The sequence below is a fragment of the Hakea prostrata genome, chromosome 9 (assembly GCF_041222555.1).
Source record: "Hakea prostrata isolate BN-2017 chromosome 9, UWA_Hpros_2, whole genome shotgun sequence".
Lineage (NCBI taxonomy): Eukaryota > Viridiplantae > Streptophyta > Magnoliopsida > Proteales > Proteaceae > Hakea > Hakea prostrata.
The window spans coordinates 62,017,900-62,024,077 of record NC_142608.1 but is presented as its reverse complement, the minus strand read 5'-3'; the positions used below and the strand labels follow the sequence as shown (position 1 = coordinate 62,024,077).

The 6,178-nt window shown below is 37.0% G+C and overlaps 1 pseudogene across 1 annotated transcript; it reads left to right on the top strand.

Moving 5' to 3' along the window:
• The first annotated feature begins 1,006 nt into the window (after positions 1–1,006).
• Positions 1,007–3,628, top strand: LOC149006030 (vinorine hydroxylase pseudogene; annotated as a pseudogene). Its single transcript, XR_016169964.1, has 2 exons — positions 1,007–1,960; positions 2,999–3,628. The product of XR_016169964.1 is annotated as a vinorine hydroxylase pseudogene (transcript).
• The last annotated feature ends 2,550 nt before the right edge of the window (positions 3,629–6,178 follow it).

Here is a 6,178-nt window from a genome sequence, read left to right as displayed (position 1 = left end):
TTCTTTTCCTGCAATTCCCTACAATTCCCTCCTAGGGTTGTGCCATGTGGCATTTAAGTCATTCAACGGTTACCCAATTTAAAATAAATTTGAGTTTTATTTAAACTCTAGTTTGTTGGGTAACGGTTGGATTACTTAAATGCCACATAGCACAATCCTAGGAGAGAATTGTAGGAAATTACAGGAAAATGAATTACAGAAGATGTGAATTCCTGTTCTGTTTTATTAATGTTATTATCTAGGACCAAATAATTAACTTTTTGTACTCATGTAGGGTTTACTACCTACTTCCAGATTGGCTTCAATCAAAGGCTTTGAGAACCTAACTCTAAGTATGACGTAGCTTCTCTAATGTAGTTTCTTTCTTTTCCCACTAAAAAGAAGTGAACTTTTATCTTATGTATTTCACAAATGGCTTATTTATCTCTTTCTTTTTAACTAATAAAAAAACATTCAGCTCTAATGAAATTGAAGAGAGATTCTAATGGAATATTTGAAGAGATTCTTTTGTAAATTTTTAAGCCTATGAGGGGAAGGGTAAGAGTATACTGGAAAAATATAGGTAAAAGAACTAGAAATTCTGCTGCCAACTTATCCTTGCATTTCAATTAGTCTTTGAATTAATGCGTCGGTGCAACAAAAAGTGTGACCGAAAATATCTAGCATATGCCATGCTGAACGACAGAAAATATTCAGCACACGACAAATTAGCTTGGTTTCTCTTGGAAAAATTCGTCTACAAAACTATAAGGAGATTGGGAGAGTGTCAACCAGTACGGTTGCACCAGTGTCCTTTACCTCTCATAACAGGATAACATTAGCAGAGGATTAATGAAAAGAAAAAGAAAGATAATCCAACGTCTTTTTCTATTCGCTAATTCAGATTGCAATGTCTGTCAGGAAGTTGAGCTCTAGTTCACCCATTTGTATGCATCTCTGTTCTTGAGATTCTTCACAAATTGTCACAAAAGACGAGTGGATGAGGCTTCTGTAGCAAAAGAAAGTAATGGATATGTTGTTCCAACTCCAGGCTATCGTTGGTCTATTAGCTTTAGCTCTCTTCTACTGTCTGTGGATCGCGAAAGGTAGCTTTCTTAACAAGAGTAAGGCCACAGAGGCTCCAGAACCACCTGGTGCATGGCCTATACTAGGCCATCTCCTTCAGTTTACAGCCCCTCAGCCACTGTTTCGAACACTTTCAGCCATGGCTGACAAACATGGACCAGCCTTTACCGTCCGATTTGGTGTTCATCGAACACTGGTCATCAACAATTGGGAGTTGGCAAAGGAGTGCTTCACCATTAATGATAAAGCTCTTGCAAGCCGTCCAAGAAGTGCTTCAAGCGACCACTTGAGCTATGATTATGCTATGTTTGGTTTGGCACCTTATGGACCATACTGGCGTGAAGTACGCAAGTTGGTTGTTTGCGAGCTGCTCTCAAACCGCCGGCTTGAGTCACTCAAGCATGTACGATATGCAGAGATCACCACTTGTATCAAAGACCTATATGAGCATTGTGCGAGAAACAATGGGAGCCAGATTAAGTTTGAAATGAGTCGGCTTTTTCGAGATCTAAGCATGAATATTGTTCTCAAAATGATTGCTGGAAAGCGATATTTCAGTGTTGTTCATGATGCGAACGACGAAGAGGTATTGAAGATCCAAAGTACCATAGCTGATTTCTTTAAATGCATAGGCATCTCGTGTGCTTCAGATGTGCTCCCAAGCTTCCTATCATGGTTAGATTGGGATGGGAAACAAAGGGCAATGAAGAAGACTGCTGAGGACATGGATTTGCTTGCTGAGAGTTGGCTACAAGAGCATCTGCAAAAGAGGCTATCTGGGAAAGCTAAGGGTGATGATCAGCAAGACTTCATTGATGCCATGCTTTCTGTTCTTGAAGAAGATGCTCAGTTACACGGCCATAGTCGTGACTCAGTAGTGAAGGCCACTGCACTGGTATTTAGTGTTTCTCTCTCTTTTCTCCAAGAAGTTTCAAAGTAATTTGTTTTAGTTGTTTTTGGTCATTATCCTATTTTTCTTCTTTCTTACTATTGCGACTTAATCAGACTCCAAAGAGCTGGAGCCCAACGAAGTGCTTGGGAGCAACACTGCTCCCAGCAGCGCACAGTACATATTCAATTTGAGATCCAGATAAAATCTAGGCCATTGAATGAACACTCTACTCAACGTTCCAGATTTGTTTTGAACTCCAAAATACATCTAGGCCTTTGACTGCTGGGAGCAGTGCTGCTCCCAAGCAAAATCTGCCTTATCTTTGGTGGCTTATCCTGAAGGGCTGTTCGAATCACGATATAAACCCTTACCTAGATCTAGGTCGACCCCCGGGTTTAGTGAATTCCATACTCGACACGAGCATTTCGTTTCGAATATTTTTTTGGGACCATGCTAGCCGACGGTAATATTTGGCGTAAAACTTAAAAATAAATTAAATATAGACGTAGACCGAAAAGAAGAACAATAGTTTTGTAAGGGATAGAAGAAACAGACATCATAGATCAAACTTATAATTATAATTTGATTTTATGAAAATCTATAAGCTAGTGTGATTGGCATAGTTAGCTATCACCAAGGAAATGAGGGACTCAAGAAACATCTATGCATCCGATGAAAAAATTGTGTCAAGAACACAGTTTAATTAAAACATTTTTAATATTGAATCAGAATTGATTTGCATTCATGACTTGAATCATAATTATGCGCCTAATGATGAAGAATATAATAAGACAGTACATTATTGTAACATTAATAGAACAAATAAAAGGGCAAACCTGGTTTCAATTCAATAAATGCATTTAAAAATAATAATCTTTATTAATAATATATTCCAAAGGGTAAATGAAAATTCAACATGATTTTTTTTTTTGGTAAGAAATTCAACATGATTGAGTATTAATAGAAAGAAAGTGCATGTGGTAATTCAATAAGATTCATTTTGTTCAACCTCCTAATATTTAATTGGAATCTGTTTTGCAGAGTTTGTTCTTAGCTGCAACGGATACCACTTCAGTTTCCCTTTCATGGCTTGTTTCATTGCTCTTAAACAACAAGAGAGTCCTAACAAAAGCTCAAGAAGAATTGGATTATCAAGTTGGAAAGAATAGGAATGTGGAAGAGAAAGACATTGAAAAGCTTGTGTATCTCCAAGCAATAATCAAAGAGACATTTCGTCTGTATCCAGCAGGACCACTCTTAGTCCCTCATGCAGCCATAGATGATTGCTTTGTAAGTGGCTTTAAAGTCCCAAAAGGAACTCGTGTGTTGGTGAATGCCTGGAAGATACACCGAGACCCACATGTATGGGTCAACCCTTCGGAATTCCAGCCAGAGAGGTTTCTAACAACTCATGATGATATAGATGTACGTGGAAAAAGCTTTGAGTTGATTCCTTTTGGGTCAGGCAGAAGATCATGCCCCGGTATCACTTTCGCCTTACAGACTATAAACTTGACGACTGCTCGCTTGCTTCATGGTTTCAATATGCAGACACCTTCTAATTTACCTGTGGATATGACTGAGGGCATTAGTTTAACTTTGCCCAGGGAACACCCGTTGGAAGTCCTCCTAAGCCCTCGACTTCCTTCCCATCTCTATGGATATACATAAGTAAGATGGATCAAGTTTCTCTCCACTAATAATGAAACTAAATATCCACATTTAAGTGCATCTAAGTAATCTTTGGGACTAGTATTGGATGAAGGTTACTTTGAATTTCATACAATAAGTGATGAGAATTTGGTGATAATATGGTATTCCAATTATATGATCATGTCATCTATCTTAATCCTTCTAATTATCATTTACAAGTAGTAGAAGACTATTTGATCTTTGAATTCATGTACAATTTTTCAAATAGTCTATACCAACTACCTAGTGGTAATATGATGATTCAAACAATATTTAATTTAAAACTATAAAACGGGTCATAAAACGGTTTATAACGGGTTGCAGTTTGGGTTTGAGTTGGTGCGGCTCTCTGACCTTCAGCCCAAACACAGCTCATTAAAGTCCCCTTACCATACCATTAAAGCCCTACCTTACCATACAACTACCACAATATCAAAGCCCCTTCGGTCTGGACCGTTTGGGCTAAACGGGTGATATGGTTCGGTTTTAATGGTTCAAGCTGCAAATTGACACCCCTACTTTTGGGCTTGAAAAGTTTCTACTAGTTTCCAGTCAAATCTACCAATTATATGCTACTCACATCCTCCTCTTCTCAAGGGTTATCCAACAACTTCTATTGTTGGCCACTTTTAGAGGAGTTTATGGAAGATTAACACTCTTCCCAAAACCAAGAGCTTCATCTGGAGGGCTGCTTATTATGGTTTGGCCACTAACAAAAATCTCTTTGTTAGGAATAGTGCTTTAACTCTGATCTGCTTCATTTGCTACCATAGAGAAGGAACACTTGCACACACCCTGTTTCACTGCCCACATCTGACTGCATGCTGGAGGGCTTCCATGTTGAGAATCAACACCATGGAGTTTCAACGGGAAACAGTTCAGGATTGGTGGGACTTTATAGTCACTAAATTTCAAAGTTCTGGTCAAATGAAACGAATTCACTCCATATGGAGTTCACTTCTATTGGTGATTTGGCTTGCTAGGAACCAATTTATATTTATAGGAACCTACCCATATCCTTTTACTTATGTGTTGTCTTTGAATAAGATATTGTGTGATGTCGACTTATTTGATGCTCTTATTGTGCAAGCTCACCCACCTAATCATCCACAAGAATCAACCTTTTTGGGTTCTAATGATCATGGCTTCAGAATCTTTTGTGATGCAACATGCATGGGATCGAGCAACTAAAGAGGGAGAAAAGAGTTGTATCGTGTGGGATCCAAGAGGCGATTATGTGGTTGCTAGTTCGGTGGCATGCTGTGGTGTATCAGCACCAGCTTTAGGGTTTGATGCAATTAGAGACTCGCTTTGTTTAGCTTTATCTTATAATATCCCTAGGGTGACTATCCTCTCAGATTGTCTGGTTGCAATCTTTGCTCTCACTGGGCTCACTCTATCTCTTGATTGGATCAGCAGCAGCATCCTTCACTAAATTATTAGGTTACGATCATATTTTGAGATAACTCACTTTTGTTATGTAAATAGGTCGCCAAAGTATTATATTGCTAAAGGTGTTAGGCAATTTTGTTTCTCTCACGTGTGGTGGGAATCTCTACCCTTTGTCTTAGAATAATTTTGATACTTCGACCTCAAATTGGAGAACCTAATATAATTTTGCTTTTGAACAAAATGGAAGGAAAAAAAAAACATCATTGTCATGAGTATTCAATAATGTCTAGAGCAGCCTACCCATCAAGGAGTTTCAGGTTTTTCATTTTGAACAAAAGGACTCTTTTATGGTTATATTATTGTGATCTTTTTATGTTTGTCAGAATGGCTTAATTTATCTCTCTTTTTTAACAACAAATGGTTTAAGAAGATTATCAAAAAAGAAGAAATAAATAAATAAATAAATTCAGCTTTACTTGAATTGAAGAGATTCTTTTGTAAATTTTCAATTCTTGAGAGGGGAATGGGTTTAAATATATTGGAACATATAATGATAAAAGAACAAAATGATATATCGCCATCTAATCCTTTCATCTAGGTCAATGTGTCGTTTAGAAGAAGAAGAAAAAAAACGTGTTCAATGAATTAGTCCGTGAATACAACAAAAGGTGACCAAAGATACGGATTCAGCATACGACAAATCTGAAAAGTCTAGATGGGCCAGAAAAAATATATATATTTTAAATTATCAAACAATTTATTGTTAGAGTGATTACAATAATTTAGGGTTTAAAATAAATAAATATTTTTAGCCAAGGGTAGTATGGTGTTTTAGAAAAATATTTTAATCGTAAAAGTTAAATTTAACTAAGAAAGTTAAAGAGGGGAGGTGTTTGATATATTTGTTAGGTAAGAGGGGAGGTAAGTGATATTATCCAACTAAGAGGGGGTGTAAGTGCTATTTGTCAAGCTAAGAGGGGAGGTAAGTGATATTTAAAATTTTTGTTGGAACACAAAAAGATTACTTGAAGTTAAGTGATAGACTTACCAAAAAAAAAATTAAGTGATAGAAAAACAAAAAATTATTTCAAATCTCCTAGGTGGTAACATAAAAATTCTCTAGAATGTGGGAACAAA